The sequence below is a fragment of the Pongo abelii genome, chromosome 2 (assembly GCF_028885655.2).
Source record: "Pongo abelii isolate AG06213 chromosome 2, NHGRI_mPonAbe1-v2.0_pri, whole genome shotgun sequence".
Lineage (NCBI taxonomy): Eukaryota > Metazoa > Chordata > Mammalia > Primates > Hominidae > Pongo > Pongo abelii.
The window spans coordinates 141,719,115-141,738,693 of NC_085928.1; the positions used below are offsets into that span (position 1 = coordinate 141,719,115).

The 19,579-nt window shown below is 39.1% G+C and overlaps 1 protein-coding gene and 2 non-coding genes across 3 annotated transcripts in view; all 3 read right to left on the bottom strand.

Annotated features, from left to right (window-relative positions):
• Positions 1–19,579, bottom strand: part of CPNE4 (copine 4) — a 767,841-nt gene that overhangs the window by 705,091 nt on the left and 43,171 nt on the right. The gene's annotated exons all lie outside the window — the stretch shown is intronic.
• Positions 7,450–7,521, bottom strand: TRNAC-GCA (transfer RNA cysteine (anticodon GCA)). The gene has a single exon. It is a non-coding gene; the product is annotated as a tRNA-Cys (tRNA).
• On the bottom strand, positions 10,229–10,300 carry TRNAC-GCA (transfer RNA cysteine (anticodon GCA)). The gene has a single exon. It is a non-coding gene; the product is annotated as a tRNA-Cys (tRNA).

Below are 19,579 nucleotides of genomic sequence, written 5' to 3' on the forward strand. Positions count from 1 at the left end.
TGAATGAAGTACAGTCCTTTGTAAGCAAGAAGTCCAATTTGCCCCAGAATAAAACAATCCATAAGGTAGCAAAGTACCACATACTGAGCTTTAGTAGTCATTTATTTTCAAAGAGAGATGAGACAGAGATAGTAACTTGTTTAATGAAAGCTTGGATGCAATTCATTTTCTTTTAAAGTAGAATATTATCGAGAATCCTTTGATTTTTCTCTAAGGACCCATTCTACACTGCAACCTTCAAAAAACATTAAATAGAAGTCAGGGGAAATTTCCATATGGAGTATTTCTTTCCCATCATGTGTACAAATGATCCATCTGTGGCTTATTAATTTGTAATTCTGACCCATGGGACAAAGCTCAACTAGCTCTGTTTAGTGCTGGATCAATTACAGTTGGATAAAAAAGTTGGAAACAGTGGAAATATCCAATATGTTATTTTCATAAATTTTGTTAATTCATGATAAATATCATGTAGCATTTAAATCATATAGTTTAGAAAATTTTCAGAATATCTAATGTCATGAATAGGATATACTATTACATTTTAAAAGTCAGTTTATAACTCTTTTAAAAATTATGTCTTTTGGCCCAGCATGGTAGCTCACACTTGTAATCTCAGCACTTTGGGAGGCCCAAGGCAGGAAGATCACTTGAGCCCAGGAGTTCAAGACCAGCCTAGGCAACATGGCAAAACCTCATCTCTACAAAACATACAAAAATTAGCCGGGCGTGGTGGCACACACCTGCGGTCCCAGCTACTCAGAGGCTGCGATAGGTGGATCACCTGAGCCTGGGGAGGTCAAGGCTGCACTAAGCCATGATCATGCCACTGCACTCCAGCCTGGGTGATAGAGTGAGACCCTGTCTCAAAAAAAAAAAAAAAAAAAAAAGAAGGAGAAGGAGAAGAAAAATTTTATCTTAGATCTTAGGCTGATGTCTTGGTTTGGGTTCCCATAGATCCAAACCCCAAGTCAATAATTCAAGTGCAACTTTATTGGGGAGGTGACCCCAGAATATACTGGTAGAGAAAGAAAGTAAAATGGAAAGCAACCCATCAAGCTTGCATTATTGTGCAAATGATACTGTGGGAAACCAGACTTAATTCCACTGAGGAACTCTAGGGCCCATCTAGAAGGTATTGCAGCTCAGAGTTATCCCATAAAGGGTGTAAGGAATCTGGGTATTTAAACAACAATTTCTGTCAGTCATTGTTGGAGGTATGCTCCCACAGGCCATTAATTCTCTGGCACATTCAGCTTGCCATGAACGGGTGCAGAATAGGCTCTGGCTGCCAGAAAAACCCTTGGGAAAAGAGATGCAGAAACTGGCAGTTGGAATCCCGCCAGCGTGAACTATTGTGGTAAATGCTAAGGGGAAATTGGCAGAGCATCCACACTGTCTGCTACACCTGAGTACCCCCAGAACCTAGAGCTTGAAGCTGAAGCTTGTGTGCTATATTTTTTCAAAGAGTTCAATCCCTGGGAGCAGGAGTTAGGTAAAAGAAGGTGCAGCCGAGGAACAGGGTTAAGTTAACTCAAGGTTGTATTTCCAAGCTGGCCATCGCATGATAACAAGTGCAACTGATTGCTTAATCTCATAAAGCTCCCTCTCAAGAGAGTGTATGATGTACTGCATCCCGGGACAATCTGTCCCAAGGAGAAGAATTTACCCCTCAATGTTTGTATCTCATTGGTGAAAGGTTTTCCCCACGGTGCATTAACTCCTCAACCTTTCCAGATTCTCCATGTGGGACGCCAAGTGGGTCTCATGGATTCACACACCTCAAACGCAAGAGGGAAGCCAAGAGTGGGAGGTGAGTGGCATCCAGTGTAGGCAGGAGGTAAAGGACAGTAGGGATTTTTGTCTGTGTGCAGTTTGTAGAGCCCACACATCTGGTTACCCACTGACAGCCAGGGAAGAATTGGTGGCCAAAGGCCTTAGAAATAGTCAAGGCCAAAAAGATTTGACATTCTGCTTAAGATAAGCCTGATACATATGTATTCCAATTTTTGTTAAATATTTACACACAAAAAAAACCCACTCACATTCACGTGCCTGAACACAATTACAAATAAAAAAGACAACAGTTAAAATAAAAACAGTGATTTAGATCCAGCCAAATTGTATTTCTTTCTACCTATATTCTTTGATGTATGTTTAAAGTTTTATACAATAAAGGTATTTTGATTTTATAGTGGGAAAAGATCACAAAATCACATGGACAGGTTTAGAAAGGAAGGCAGAGCAGTAAACACTTCTCAAAGTAAAAAAAAAATGGTTAAAAAATGATTCTGCATTTTACTTCCTAGGCATAGACAAGGTGGTCTTCAAGGTTGAATCTTTCAAAAAATTGTTTAGAAAAACAAAAAGAAGTTGCTTTTTAAATATGAGATGCCTAATTCTTGTCTCATAATAAATTACCATAGTTTCTAAATAATTTGAAATATATTTGTTTACACAGTCACATGCCACATAACAAAGTTTCCATCAACAACAGATTGCATGTATGTCAGTGGTCCCATACGATTATAATGGAATGAAAAATTCCTATTGCCTAGTGAAGTCATAGCTGTCATACCATTGTAGGGCAATGTATTACTTACACGTGTGTGGGGATACTAGGATAAACAAACCTACTTTACTGCCAGTTATATAAAAGTATAGCACATACAATTATGTAAAGTCCATAATACTTGATAATGAGAAAGCACTATGTTACTGGTGTATGTATTAACTATATTATACTTTTTATTGTTATTTTATTTATTTATTTATTTATTTATTCTGAGACGGAGTCTCGCTCTGTCGCCCAGGCTGGAGTGCAGTGGTGCGATCTGAGCTCACTGCAAGCTCCGACTCCCGGGTTCACACCATTCTCCTGCCTCAGCCTCCGGAGTAGCTGGGACCACAGGTGCCCGCCATCACGCCCGGCTAATTTTTTGTATTTTTAGTAGAGACGGGGTTTCACCGTGTTAGCCAGGATGGTCTTGATCTCCTGACCTCGTGATCCGCCTGCTTCGGCCTCCCAAAGTGCTGGGATTACAGGTGTGAGCCACCGCGCCCGGCCTTTTTATTGTTATTTTAGAGTGTACTCCTACTTATATTAAAAAAGAAAAAAAAAAAGTTAACTGTAAAATAGCCTCAGGCAGGTCCTTCAGGAGGAATTCCAGAAGAAGGCATTGTTATCACAAGAGATGACAGCTCTGTGCATATTATTGCTCCTGAAGACTTTCCAGTGGGACAAGATGTGGAGGTAGAAAATAGTGATATTGACAATCCTGACCCTGTGTAGGCCTAGGCTAATGTGTGTGTTTGTATCTTAGTAACCAAAAAGTTTAAAATGTAAAAAAACAAACAAACAAATTGACTCTGTGGGGTGGCTCACACCTGTAATCCCAGCGCTTTTTGAGGCCAAGGCAGAAGGATCCCTTGAGCCCAGTTCAAGACCAGCCTGGGCAACATACTGAGACTCAGTCTCTATTTCTTTAAAATAAAAAAAATAAAAATTTAAAAATTGTAAAAATTTTTAAAAGCTTATAGGATAAGGATATAAAGAAAGAAAATATTTTTCTACATCTGTACAATGTATTTGTGTTTTAAGCTAAGTATTATTACACAACAGCCAAAAAGTTTTTAAAAAATTTTTAAAGTTTACAAAGTAAAAAAGTTACAGTAGCTAAAGTTAATTTATTATTAAAAAAAAAATTGTTAAAAATAAGTTTACTGTAGCCTAAGTATATAGTGTTTATAAAGTCTACAGTAGTGTGCAGTAATGGTGTGGGCCTTCATATTCACTTACCGCTCACCTGGTAACTTACCCAGAACAACTTCCAGTTCTGCAAACTCCATTCATGGTAAGTGCAACAGTAGTATTTTAATCTTTTATATGGCATTTTTACTCTGTCTTTCCTATCTTAGGTATGCTTAGATACATGAATACTTACCATTGTGTTATAATTGCCTACAGTGTTCAGTACAGTAACATGCCGTACAGGCTTGTAACCTAGGAGCAATAGGCTATCCCATAGAACCTAGGTGTGTAGTAGGTTTGTGTAAATACATTGCTATGATGTTTGCACAATGAATAAGTCACCTAACGACACATTTCTTAGAACCTAGCCCTGCCGTTAAGTGATGCATGACTGTATATCTTGTGAAAGAAAAATAAAATCTCAGGAACTCCAAACTCACTATGCCAACGGGAAAAGTTAAGCTTGGGAACTGAGTCATGCAAAACTGTCTCCCTTTTTTTTTCTAAATAGATAGCTCCAAAGACAGAAGTTCATATACCACCCTAGGAGGCCTCCCTTACTTGCTCAGAAGGAAATTCCTTGTGGATCCCAAGATCTTTACCTTAAAACAGTGTTCTATGGAATTTCACCCTGACAATATAAATCAATGTTGTCCTGTATTTTCACAGGTACAGGACAAAGATAGGACTAGAAGTCATCTCTATGCTCACCTGAGACAAATGCATATTTGACTGCTTCCTCTACTCTATCTTTACTTCATCTTATGTAAAAATTCATATTCACGGAGCAAGAGATGAAGGCATAGTTGACTATTTCTCTACCCCCTCTTTTCACATGTAAAATATGAATTCAGTGAACCCTGCACAAAGCCTCAGAGAGGTGCAACCACTTGCCTCTTACCTACTCTTCTTCCCTTTTTCTGTCCTCCGTCCCCTACTGCCTGCTCTTTCCGCTTTAAATATTGAAGTCCCTAAATCCTCTTTGAAAACAGCACAGATCACAGATGTTGCTGTGATTTTGTGTTCCTTTTGCCCAGGCACATCCTCAACCTTGGTGAAATAAACCTCTAAATTGATTGAGACTCACCTCAGTCATTTTCTATCCTCAGCAATGTTCAAGTATACAATACATTTTTATTAACTATAACCACAATGTTGTACAATAGACCTCTTGAATTTTTCCTCCAGTCTAGGTGAAATTTTGTGTCCTTTGACCAACATCTCCACAACCTACCCCACCAAACTACTCTCAGCTTCTAGACACACACACTTTCTTTTTTATTTTTTAACTTAATTTTTTGTTGTTGTTGTTGTTTTTTGAGACAGAATCTTACTCTGTCACCCAGGCTGGAGTGCAGTGGCATGATCTCAGCTCACTGCAACCTCTGCCTTGCCATGTTGGCCAGGCTGGTCTCAAACTCCTGAGCTCAAGTGATTGGCCCGCCTTGGCCTCCCAAAGTGCTGGGATTACAGGCGTGAGCCACCGCGCCCAGCCCTTAATTTTATTTTATTTTAAGTTCCAGGATACCTGTGCAGGACATGCAGGTTTCTTAATACGTAAATGTGTGCCATCATTGTTTGCTGCAACTATCAACCCATCACCTGGGTATTAAGCCCCGTATGCATTAGCTATTTATCTTGATGCTCTTCCTCCCCCTCGCCCTGACAGGCCCCATTGTGTGTTGTTCCCTTCCCTGCGTCCATGTGTTCTCATTGTTCAGCTCCCACTTATAAGTGAGAACATGCAGTGTTTGGTTTTCTGTTCTTGTGTTATTTTACAGAGGATAAGGTCTTTCAGTTCCCTCCATTCCCTGCAAAGGACATGATCTCATTCCTTTTTATGACTGCATAGTATTCCATGGTGTATATGTACCACATTTTCTTTATCCAGTCTATCACTGATGGGCATTTGGGTTGATTTCATATCTTTGCTATTGTGAATAGTGCTATAATGAGCATACCTGTAAACACATACACTTTCAATACTAAGTCATAACACTCAAATGGAAGACCAGATTTCACTATAGTCTACTCTTACTGCAGACCATTTTCTTGGTCCGGGATCCACTAAAACCTGACAGTCTTATGGGTTATTGTTATCTGGTAAATATACCAAAGAAGCACATCAAAATACATTGCCACCAAAATCCAAAGTGGCCCACCAAGCAATGGGCCTTGTTCTGTGTGGTGAGCAGTGTAAGGCATAGCTACATCTTTCACTTTAGAAGGCATATGCTGATATGCCCCAGATGCTGGACTCCTAAAAGTTTTTTTTGTTTGTTTGTTTTTTGTTTTGTTTTGTTTGAGATGGAGTCTTGCTCTTGTCTCCCAGGCTGGAGTGCAGTGGCACCATCTCAGCTCACTGCAACCTCCACCTCCCTGGTTCAAGCAATTCTCCTGCCTCAGCCTCCTGAGTAACTGTAATTACAGGTGCCAGCCACCATGGCTGGCTAATTTTTGTACTTTTAGTAGAGACGGGGTTTCACCATGTTGGCCAGGCTGGTCTCGAACTCCTGACCTCAGGTGATCTGCCCTCCTAGGCCTCCCAGAGGGCTGGGATTACAGGCATGAGCTACCACACCCGGCCCTAAAAGTTCTACCAGTGTAGCAGAACCTTAAATCGTTGCAGCCTTATCTTCCACCCCTGATGTGATATGAAAAAAATGGCACATTATCCTTGTGACAGGTTTTCTAAAAATTCACTACCCCAGTCTAATCATGACAAATCCAAAGTGAGGACATTCTGCAAAATATTTAACCAGGATTTTTCATAAATGTCAAGGTTAAAAGAAAAATGACAAAAACAAGAGAAGACTGAGAAACTGTCACAGTCTGAAGAAGACTGAGACATTACAAAGATAGCAACTAAATGCAACATGGTATCCTGGATTGAATCCTGGAGCAGAAAAAAAAATAGCAGAAAAAAATAAACTGGAGAAATCTGAATAGTCTGTCATTTGGTTAACAGTGTTGCACCATTGCATGCCTGTATCAAAATATCTCATGTAACCCATAAATATATACATCTAGTCTATACTGACACAAAGTAAAAATAAAACTAAATAATGTTGGACCAGCATTTATTTCTTTTTTATTTTATTATTACCTTTAATGGACATATAATAATTGTGATACAGTGTGATATCTTGATAAATGTATCCAGTGTATAATGATCATATTGGGGTAATTAGCATATCCATCACCTCAAACATTTAATTTCATAGTTTTGATAAATATACCATGATTATGTAACATGTTAACATGTTGCAAGGTAGGTAAAGGGTATACAAAACCTCTCTGTTGCTAACTTAACAATTCTTCTGCAAATCTAAAATTTACAGAATTTATAAACTCTTCCATGAAACCTAAAATAAATAAAAAAACTTGAAGAAAGGGAGAGAAAAAGTGCCTGGTTAATAAGATTGAATATACAGGAAAGAAGAGATAAAGACACATGTAAGAAAGCACACGTGTGTGTGTATGTGTCATGGTTTATGACTGGGTTTGTGTGTGCATATTAGAGGCAGGGTGAGTTTATGTGAGATGATAGCTCTGCTATAAAGGAACTAGTGAGACAAGGCACTTGCATGAACCTGAGAGTAAGCATCTGCTTAAATTTTGAGCCTTACGCACCTTGCTTGCCTTACCCTAGTCCAGGACTTTTAATGAAGCTGCCGAGAGGAGCAAAAGCATGTCATAGGGGGCACCTGGATTTGAACCAGGGACCTCTTGATCTGCAGTCAAATGCTCTACCACTGAGCTACACCCCCTTGACACCAATAGTCTTCAAAAAAACATTTATTCCATTTTTATGACCTGCAAAACACCTCATAAATACCTTTGGTGTCCAAGATTCCTTTTGAATTTAAACTCATCCCCAGTTTCCTCCTAGCTGTACCATCTTTTGTTTTCCCCAGAGCATTTATACTCATTCTCTTCCCAGCATCTGAAGCTCAATGCTGTATCCTCAGTCTAATATTCCAGCTTTAAAAAAATACACCACCAGCTGCCCATAGATCTCTGGGCACATCAATGAATGTTTTGAGCATTACAGGCTACCAGCAAGTATTGGACATGGAGGGGATCTGAACTGGGTATCCACAAATTGACTTCCGATGTTCATGTGCAATTCTGAAATTATAGGCAAATATTATGTATTTGCACATATTGTATATTGTGCATATTTTTATCAGATTTTCAATAGGGACCTCATCCAGGACCAACTATCTCACTTCAGTATAAAAAAAAAAAAAAGACAAAACAAACAAGCAAAAAAACACCAAAAAGAAAAACAAAGCACCTTCAATGTTCCAAAGCCCAAAACTCAATTTTGAACACCTCTGATTCCTATTCCTTTGCGTTCCAATCTGAGACCTCAATCTCGTCCATCTCCAAGATTGAGCAAAAGGTCAAGGAAATTTTTGTCATTGCAACAAATTTTCCCTGATGAGGTCTGTCAGCTGCCATGGGGCCAGGGAACAAGCAGCAGCCAGAGCTCCAGCTCACAAGCTGTCTGAGGGCCCCAGACACCCACTCCCAGCACCCACCCAATCTGATGCCCAACAGGAGCCTCAGATTTCAAATCCAGTATACCCAAACCTAAGCTTATCATCTTCTGATCCAAACCTGCCTCTCCATCTATTTTGCTTTGTTGTAATAATAATAGCTCACATATGTTGGGCATTTTCAATATGCCAGGCATGGTACTAAAAGTTCTACCGACAACCTCCATGTAATTGTTACAAAAATCCTATAAAATAGGCACGAGTAGTAGTACACAGGATGGAAACTGAGTCACAGATTGATTTGAATATCTAGCCCTAGGTCACACAGCTAGCAGGTGGTAGGGCCAGGATTCCAGCTTAGGGCCAGCAGGTTCTAAAACTCTATGGGCAATCACGGGACTGTGGGAACATTGCCTAGCTGCTTAACCAGCTGAGCAGTCTCCTTCCTATCTTGGTTGGAGATGCCACCATCCTGTACTCAGTCATCTAGACCAAAACACTTAAGTCAACTCTAGGCTCCTCCCACCCTCTCCTCCCCAGTTCCAGTGAATCAGTAGATGCTATTGATTTTATCTTTGACATTGCTCAAATCCATCTCCACCCCTGCATTGTCAGTGCCACCACCTCCTAAATACCCTCCCGGCCTCCACCCCAACATCCACCCTGTACTGCTTCCAGAGCAGCCTGTTGGAAAACTAAGTCCATCTAGATCACTGCCCTTTAAACGCCTTCACAATAAAGTCTCTTAGCACAACATGCAGTTCTTCTCATCTGATTTTTACCTGCCTCCTCAGCTTCAGCGTTATCTTTTGACACTCCCCATATCACATTTTGTGCTCCAGCTGCCTCCATCTGCATCTACCTGGCTTCAGCCTCTGCTGAGCTGTTTCCTCTGCCTGGAATTGCAACCACCCCTCTCCACAACCCCACCTCCATTCCACCCTCCATCTGTAAGATATTATTCATCTTTGAAACCCTGATTGGCCATCAGCTGCTCCAGACGCTTACCTTCACCTCCCCTCCTCTGAACAGATGTAATCACTGCCTCTTGTGTGTTACTGCACCTATCACAGCTAGGTATAGCTCATAGACTCTATTTTCTTATTCTACATGCCTACACCCTCAATGAGGGCAGGGGCTAATGTCTTATTCACCTCTGGGCTCACATTTTGCATGGTTCTGGTACATAGTAAGTGCCCAGTGTATGTTGTTCAGACTGATATAAAAACAGAGCATTGCCTGTATTATGGGTGGCAGTTACACCTGACTTCTGGCTCCATGCCTGGGTCCTGAATGAAGTTACCCAATGTGGGGGTACTTGGCTGTAGGAAATGAACAGGGGATGGAAGGTAATAGAAATCCTTAAGCTTTAAAGCAGAAAAATGCAGTTCCTTAAACTTCAGACCGGTTCTTGTTCACCTCCCTGCAAATGTTCTGTGGATAAAACTCTATTCCTTCGCTTTCCCCAGGGCAACGCAAAGTATGGGCACAGTCACTAAGTCCCTGGTTTTCCTTGTGGCCAGCAGGTTCTAAAACTCAATGGGCAATCACAGGACTGTGGGAACATTGCCTAGTAGGAGTTTGTCACAAATATTTTAACATTAGGAGAGCAGTATGTGTAGTATACTTAAGTCAGTGAGAGTGTGTGCTCTGGGTTCAAATCCTGCATCTGCCCTTTATAGCTTTTTGACCTTGAGTGAATTAATAAGTATCTCCAAGTCTCAGCCTCCTCATGTAAAATGGAAATACATGCAAACAAGTATGTATCTTGTAAAACTGTGGTCAGAAATAGAGGAGAACCAATGTAAAGGGCCTAGACTGGCATGTACTAAGAATGCAAGCAAGGGACATTAGTTATTAGTCAATCAGCCATGAGCCATAGAAGATAAGAAGTCAAAGTGAATCCATGTTCTTCTGAAGATAAGAAGTCAAAGTGAATCCATGTTCTTCTGAAACAAAAACACAAATGCACAGGGGGCACCTGGATTTGAACCAGGGACCTCTTGATCTGCAGTCAAATGCTCTACCCCTGAGCTATACCCCCACACTAGTAAGCCTGCTTTTATAGTCTATCTCTCTCTCTCTCTCTCAACATTCTGGTTCTAAAAACCTCCAGTGACTCAGGGGAGCTATAATTAGAATGTTGTCTGAAGGAAGTCTGGGCATTACAAGCTTTAGAAGAGGTTTATTATGAAAAAAGACAGGACTCCTGAAAACTAAGTTCTCAGGAGCCAAGAAACTCTTCTTAGACTGGCCAGTACCCAGAGCCTTATTCCTGTCCACCATATCTCACAGAAGGCAAACCTCAATTCCAAGTAAAAATAATCAGATTCTCCACAAATGGCAACATCAATATAATGTGGATGACTGGATTCCTGTCGAGCTTCTCTTAGCCAAGGCTCCTAGCAACTGAGATTCTTATTCCTCTTCATGACTTCACAGAATTGAGCTCATAACTAGCACTCTAGATATTTGTTGCATTAAATTGACTCTGGAAAAATACATATATAAATAACAATTTGTGTGAGATAGTTTTTCCAAGCTACAACTGTAAGATGATTTTAGTCACACAAAAACAGATGGGGAGTGAGTTATACTCCTGTGAAACATAACTTGCCTGAAATTTGGAATATTGCCAACTTTGAAAGGTTATTGGACGAAGAGAAACAACACTCTAGATGATAGTCTCTTAATCAACCAAGTAAATAATTTATCCTGGTCCAGCCACCAAAGATTCATTTTCAACTTCTAAACACAACCACAATTACAGCAACCTGTATTTCCTGACCTCATAAACATCTCCTCTCACCCTAATAAATTGTGCAGGTACTTCTTATGTAAATCTTACATGTTTGAGCCTATTGAGAAGTCTCTCTTCTGCCAATTTCCTAGGCCACATACATTATTCAGGCATTTCTAAGGGATCCTACATTTGGGATAATCATTTTGTGTCAGAGTTTTCGTTGGTTGGGAGCATAGAAGAGGCTCCCCTACCTCAGGCTGGAACTGAGAGCTAAGAAAAGAATTACAATGCATGCTTTGCTCATTGTTCTTTTCTCATGCTGGCCATCAGTGGGAGTTGAGATTTTAACAGTAGCAGATGTACTCTGTGCTTCATATCAAAGAACTCCAGTGCTGGAAGGGTTTTAGAGATCATTATTTCAACCACTTCTTTTGTACACTAAGAAACACAGGTTGAAAGAAGCCAAAGAGACTTGCTTAAAATAACAAGCATGTCAGTGGCAGGATATGGACTGGGGTCCACTCTACTTAGAGCGCATTAGAGGCGGGGTCCTTTGGAAGCTCCCACTGCATGGAACAATACAAGTGTTCAAAAAATGCTTGTGGGATAAATATCAGGCTGTAGTTGTTTACAGGGTGACCAACCATCCTGGTTTACTGGGGACTTACCCAGTTTTGGTACTAAATGTTCTACATCCCAGGAAAGCTTTCAGTTCCAGGAAATTCCTCAGAAAATTGGGTATTTTCTAAATGTTATCACTTACTTTTTCCATTGTCACAGTTTTTATCATTTCCACATACCTCCTATAGTAGTATTTACTTACTATTTGTCTTGAAATCAACTTACTGTTTTTTACTTAGCCTCATTCTGACCAAAAATATACTTGAAATCAAGCCAGTTGTATTTCTTTTTACTGTACATCAAAATAAATAGACAACTATTAAAATATGTTAAAATCACATTTAACATGTTCCATTTACAACTTGCCATTCATGCTTCTAAACATTTTACAAATACTAATTCATTTAATCCTCAAGACAATCCAGTGAGGGAGGAAATATTATCATCTTTACCTTACAAATGAGAAAACTGAGGCACAGTGAAGTTAAATAACTTGCCCAAGGTCACACAGCTAGCCAACTTGTCCATATGTCCCCAAAGTCATCCTGGAAACCCTCAGTGGCAATCATAGTGTACTTATTAATTTAATATTTTAACCTGACTGGGCCACAGGGTGTCCAGATATTTGGTTAAACGTTATTCTGGGTGTCTGTGAAGGTATTTCTGGATGAGATTAACATCTGAATTAGTAGACTGAGTAATGCAGACTGCCCTCCCTAATGTAGGTGGGCTTCCTCCAATCAAGTTGAGATCCAAATAGAAGAAAAATGCTGAGTGAAAGGGGACTTCTCTTGCCTGACTGCATTGAGCTGGAACATCAGTCTTTTCCAGCCTCTGGACTCAAAATGAAACATCAGCTCTTCTTGGGTCGTGAGCCTGCTGGCTTTCAGCCTGAAACTATACCGTCAGCAATTTTGGATCTCCAGCTTTCTAACTAGAGATCTTGGGATTTCTCAGCCTCTATAACCATATGAGCCAATTCCTCATAATAAATCTCTTTCTATATGTATATGTGTGTATGTGTGTGTGCATGTGTATGTGTATGTGCAAGTATATACATATACATATGTGTGTGTGTGTGTGTATGTGTGTGTGTATATACATATCTGTGTGTGTGTGTACGTATTTGGTTCTTTTTCTCTAGAGAACCCTGACTAATACACACAGGATACTCTGGAAAGAATAGTCAGGCCTGCACTAGTTTTGAGGACCCTGTCCATATTTGTTGAGATTGTTTAAACCCCATAAGGCCCAGAACAGCACCTGCCACAAGATAGGAGCTGAACTGATCTGCTCTTATATTCCTAACCCTCTGCCATCATGAGATCACATATATGAATTTGCTCTCAGTGCTCTCAAAACAAAAGTAAAAGTAAAAGTTAATGTTTGTTTTAATTATAAGGTATATAAGCCAAACAATCTGGTCTGATTCCAAAGCCTAGCACTCAACGATTTTCATCAGAGCCACAAAAAAGGAGGAGATTACAAAACAAAACATCTTGCAGAGATCTCAGAAAAATTGTGGCAATTATTCAAAATATGTTCAACCACAGGGTTTCAGAAACCGAAACCTCCTAAATATTTCTGGATTCCATAAAACTATTTAATAATGGAAACTAGAATTTAAGTTTTTCAAAGCTTCCGCACAGCAAAGGAGACAATTAAAACATGAAAAGGCAACTTACAGAATGGGATAAAATATTTCCAAACCACATATCTGACAAGGGGTTAATATCCAAAATATGTAAGAACTCATACAATTTAATGGAAAAAAAAAACCTAATAGTCCAATTAAAAAGTGGGCAAAGGACATACATAGACATTTTCTCAAAAATGACATACAAACAGTCATCAATTACATAAAAAAAGTTTTCAACGTCATTAATCATCATAGAAATACAAATCAAAATGAAATATCACTTCACACCTGTTAGGGTGACTATCATCAAAAAGACAAGAAATAACAAGTGTTAGCGAGGACATGAAGAAAACCTCAGGTTCCTCAGGGAGCTCTTGTGCACTGTTGGTGGAAATGTAAATTGGCATAACCATTATGGAAAAGAGTATGGAAGTTCCTCAAAACATTAAAAATAAGAATAACATATCATGCAGCAATCTCACTTCTGGGTATATATCCACAGAAAATGAAGTCAGTATCTCAAAGAGATATCTGCACCCTCATGTTTATTAAAGCATTATTCACAATAGCAAAGATATGGAAACAACCTAAGTGTCCAGCAACAGATGAATGGCTAAAGAAAGTGTGTATATATATAATATATATACGTATATATATATTATATATATATACACGTGTATGTATATATGCGTATATATATACACGTGTATGTATATACTTGGATTTTATTGGAAATATGTGTGTGTGTATATATATACACATATATATACACATATATACATATATATACTTATACACATATATATACACATATAGATACACACATATACACACATACAATGGAATATTATTCAGCTATAAAAAGGAAGGAAATCTTGCCATTTGTGATAACATGGGTGCAACTTGAGGGCATCATGCTAAGCGAAAAAGTTGGACAGAGAAAGGGAAATACTATATGATCTCACTTACGTGAGGAATCTAAAAAACAATCGAACTTATAGATGTGGAGTAGGATGGTGGTTGCTGGGTGCTTAGTGGTGGGAGAAATAGGGTGATGTTGGTCAAATGGTTAAAAACTTCCCATTATAACATGAATAAGTTCTTTGGATCTAATGTACAGCATTGTGTCTATAGGTAATAATAAATGCTGTATTGTATACGTGACATTTGCTTAGAAAGTAAACCTTAAAGGTTCTCACCATTTTTAAAAATGGTAACTATGTAAGGTAATGGAAGTGTTAACTAACTTGATTGTAATAATCATTTCACAATGTATATTTATATAAAATTATAACATTGTATATCTTAAATATACACAATTTTATTTGTCAATTATACCTCAATGAAGCCAGGAAACTAAAATTCTCAGTAATCAGAAGGATTTTCCCCTTATATCAAGATATTGCTCTCAATTGAATTTTTTTCACTTTTTAATCCAAAGTTTACTCAACTGTAAAATGCAGATGTTACAATTAGAAGATCTACTAAATTATTTCTAATCCTGACAATTAATGACTCACAAACTCAGATGTTACCTTCTCATGGAGGACCAAGTCAGAAAGTACAAGGATGGCCAAATAATGGCAGAACAAAATGATTAAACTGTGTGAGAGTTTTCAAATACAATCCCACATTAAAAAGAAAATATGTTCTTACCATGGCCACAAGATTCACCCTCAACCTTACTACCTTAATTTTTCCCCATATTATTTTGCACAAAATATTTGTTCTTATAAATACCTATGTCCTATGAAAAGATGATCAACATCCCTAATTATAAGTAAATGCAAATTGAAACCACAATGAGACATCAGCTCACACCCGTTAGAATAACCACTATCAAAAGAACAAAATAACAAAGCTTGTTGAGGATGTGGAGAAATTGAAACTCGTATGTACTGTTGGTGAGAATGTGCAGTTATTATGGAAGATAACATGGAGGTTTCTCAAAAAATTAAAAATAAAATTACCATATGATCCAACAATTCCACTTCTAGGTATTATCCAAAGGAATTCAAAGCAGGATCTTGAGAGGTAGTTGCATATCTATGTTCATTGCAGCATTATTCACAGAGCCAAGAGGTGGAAGCCACCCAAATGTTCATCAACAGATTAATGAATAAAGAAAATGTGGAGTATATACATAATGGAATATTACTCAGCCTTTAAAAATAGGGAAATTCTGTCCCATGCCTCATCACGGGTGAACCTCAAGTTACACCAAATGAAATAAGCCAGTTGCAGAAGGATAAATATTGTAGGAGTCTAACCATATGAAGTATCTTAAGCAGTCAAAACCATAGAAACAGAAAGTAGAAATGTGGTCGCCAAGGGCTAGGGGGTTGGAGAGGCAAAAATTAGTGTTTAGTTGGTATAGAGTTTCAGTTTTGCAAGATAAAAAGTTCTAGAACTGTGTTGCACAATGATGTGAATGTACTTAATGCTATTGAACTATACACTTAAAAATGGCTAATATGGTAAATTTAATGCTATATAATGTTTTACCACAATAAAGAAAAACCTATGGTCTAATATTAGAAAGAATTTGTGTAATGAAGTAAACCATCTCAAGAAAGCAACTGCATGCCTATTGTGGAAATGGCAAGCACAGGCACATGTTATCTCACTTGAGGGTAAGCTACTCTGCAACCTCTAACTTAGTGAACAGATTGCGCCTGATTCACAGACCAAGACAAATTCTTCCTTTAACTCAATAGCAAACTCAAATGCCTCCTTCTGCCTGCAACAGGGCATACCACCACCTGGCATTCTTTATTTCCCAGATAGTCATGGTGTCCTTTAGCCCTTTTCATTATTCACTTAACATCAAAACAAAATGCAGCTAATAATATTAGTCTACTTTTCTGGTCTTGGAGAAGTCGCATCTGGATTTAGGCCCTGTGCCCAGATTTCCCACTCTGTTGGCACTGTAGTCTAGGGAAGTCTTTCAAGTTTTTGTTAAGCCTTCAGCCAGGTGAGAGGTACGTGTTAGTTTTATTTTATTTTTTTTAAAGGAAAAAAAAAAAAGAATGTCTCAGTCAAAGGGCACCAAACTAAATTGTCACGGGAAAATTGGCCAAATGATATATTTAGTCAATGCTTTGCAGTTTACCTCTCAAAAGCCTTCAGGGGCTTTTATATATGCTTTATATATATGCTTTATATACACTCTATTATAGCCTGGAGGTCATACAATGTGCTATGTTTTACTCTAAAATTCACTCTCAAACTCATTCTCTCTTCCCCTTCCTCTTTCTTTCTCTCTCTCAACTTGATCCAGATTTTCCCAGGGTTCAAGTTATTTTCTAAATGAAACAAAAGCCCTTTTACAAGGTACATTCAAGCTGTTCAGTTACTTTGTTCTAGTCCAGCAGTTACAATTTCAGGTAGAGATGTGCCTTGTTTTATGAGAAAGATTTGTTCCTTAAAGGTTACTGTGTGACCACCATATCAGTGAGATCAGTGTGTCCCTCCATGAATGCTTCTGCTAATTTGTTTCATGAAATGTCTTCTTTTCTCATATATTCTCCCTCTCTAAGCTTTCCTAAGAATTAAAAAAATAGCAAGCTTACCAACCCTTTGGCTAGTGCACTGAATATAAGATTATTGGGAGAATAAGGAGAATAACTTAATTCATGGATGTGGTGGCTTGTATGAAATCAACTTAGCTAAGCTGGAAATACATCTCCCGGAATTCCCTTCTCTGCATGGTTGTCTATCAGAGTTGCCCGCAAGAAAATATGCAGATGTGAAGGTGGAAGTGAAGCAGCAGCATGTTTACAATGAGATGGAGGTGTAGAAGCAGGTGCTGTTGCATTCTGCCCATAGTCACTGATCTTGTGGCTCACTTTGTCCATCAGGGCAGCTGCAGGCCCATAGTTCCTCCACCTCCTACTGGATCTTCTCTTTAGCTTCTCTGAATCCTGGGCCAAGTTTGTGAACAGCTTTGGGGTGAAATAAGTCAGCCATTCTGCAAATCCCAACATTGTTGGAGTTGGAGGGTTTGGAGGCATTGAGAGACTGATGTGGGTTCCAATTTATCCTTTCTCTCCCCCACTTCATATTGATCTTCCTTTCCAGACTGCTGGCCTTGCTGACTTCAAGCCCAGCACTAGACACAGGAGCAACAGACTTACCTATACTCTTACCAAGGTCCCACAATTGCGTGAGATCTCATCCCTATAATAAATATTTTATATCACTTATATGGTTCTGCTTCTCTGATTGAATTCTAATTCCTTGGAAATAAGTCAGAAAATGACCTGCAAGACTTAAATTCTTTGATTTGACCAAATCCTACTTGTAATGGCTTTCACTTCACTGAATGGCTGAAGAGGAGAGTAGTGGCATCCAGACTTAACTTCTCACCTTCTCTGGAGCCTCACTGTGAGCAGGGACCAGGAGGACAACTTCTGGCCTCCCTCAGGGGTCTCTCTTCACAATCTTACCCTTAACCCTGTCTCTACTCTACTCCTTCTGTCTCCCTGTATTCACCACTGTCCAGCCATGAGCCTGCTGGTTCATGTGTGTTTAGAGCCACTTCATATCTAAAATCAGATCCGTGTATATCAAATCATTTTTTTTTATTGCAAACATATAGTTTTTTCCTTTCTCATTAAATTATTAATTAACAGTGACTCTGAAAACTTCAGCTCTAAGAATTGCTCCTTTATGGGCTGGGCACAGTGGCTCACACCTGTAATACCAGTACTTTGGGAGGTCGAAGTGGGCAGATCACCTGAGGTCGGGAGTTCAAGACCAGCCTGGCCAACATGGAGAAACAAAATCTCTAGTAAAAATACAAAATTAGCCGGGTGTGGTGGTGCATGCCTGTAGTCCCAGCTACTTGGGAGGCTGAGGCAAGAGAATTGCTTGAACCCAGGAGGCGGAGGTTGCGGTGAGCCGAGATTGCGCCATTGCACTCCAGTCCGGGCAACAAGAGTGAATCTCCATCTCAAAAAAAAAAAAAAAGAATTTCTCCTTTATGGTATAGAGGAAAGAACATTGGGCTATGAAGTCAACTTCAACTCTGATCAATCAGTCTGACCTTTGGGCAAGCCCCTGAATCTCTCTGGATCCTCCAGCCTTCAGCTGCAGAGAGAAGAAGCTGGAGTTGATGATCTCTAAAGACTCCTCCAACTTCAAACATTCCATTCTAAATAAATGAGATGCTTTATCTTTAAAGAAGTTGGAAGTAAATATTTCCAGAAGCAAATACTTAGACTTTTATGCATATTCAAAGACATAGCAAACATAGACACAGCTGTATGAAAGTATGTTCTGGAATGAAGCTTAGAGCACATTTAATATTCAATCATTGTTACTAAATTAACCCTAAGTCTTAGCACACTTATTTATATAGATTTTGATCCTTTATTTTCGTTTTGATAATCTTTTTAGATGTATACTGCCTCAATCCCATTTGGAAGTAAGTGAAATATATACCATAAGGAAATAATTAAAATATTCTAGCAGCTCTGAAGGAAAACTACCTCAATTTAAAACTCCTTCATGATATCACCTAGGAATAGCAAATTAATGTATTATATTAATGTTGCTGAAAGCAATTCAGCTCTCAAAGGGCCCTGATTTACTTCTAGGAAGTGAATTTGGCTTGAGAAAAAAAAAACTAAGCATATTTTTTGTCAATTTGACCAAGCTCCCATGGACTGAAATAGTTTTAATCTTTTCCTTATAGGAAAACTCCCTTATTTATCTGGGTCCTCTACCCTACCTGAGCTAAAGAATACCTAAGCCCAGTCCCTCATTTTGTGTAAGGGGCCTGAGACATTAATGTCTGTCTACTCCCTACTATAAGAACCAGGTCCGTATGTTTCATTATCACCAGTCCCTATGCCCAGGGACTGCCAGATCCCTGCTCCAGAACCAAACCCAGGATCCAGAGCTCTGCTTCCTGTGAACAAGTGAGCCAGGTACTAGCTTCCTCTCTTCTCAAATCTCCTAGCATTACCTATGGGTCCATTTCTCAAGGACAAGGAAGAGTAACTCAGAGCCTAGAGGGCAGAGACCAGAGCCATGGGAGATCATTCTCAGATAATAAGTATAATAGCAAACTAAGCCCTAATAAAGGAATTAGCCACATGTGCCTTGGAGATTTCAGAATTGCTGTGAACCAGTGGCTGCTGTGTGCCTCCTACTTTCTCGCTTTCTGAATGGGAGTATCTACTGCAGTTATCCTATTCCTGTTCCACCACTGTAGGACAGATCATCAGTCTCTTTAATTTACAGGTTTTCAGATTGAGAAGGATGGTACTCAAGAAGATGGACTTGAGGAACCACACTGCGGGAGCCTCAATTGC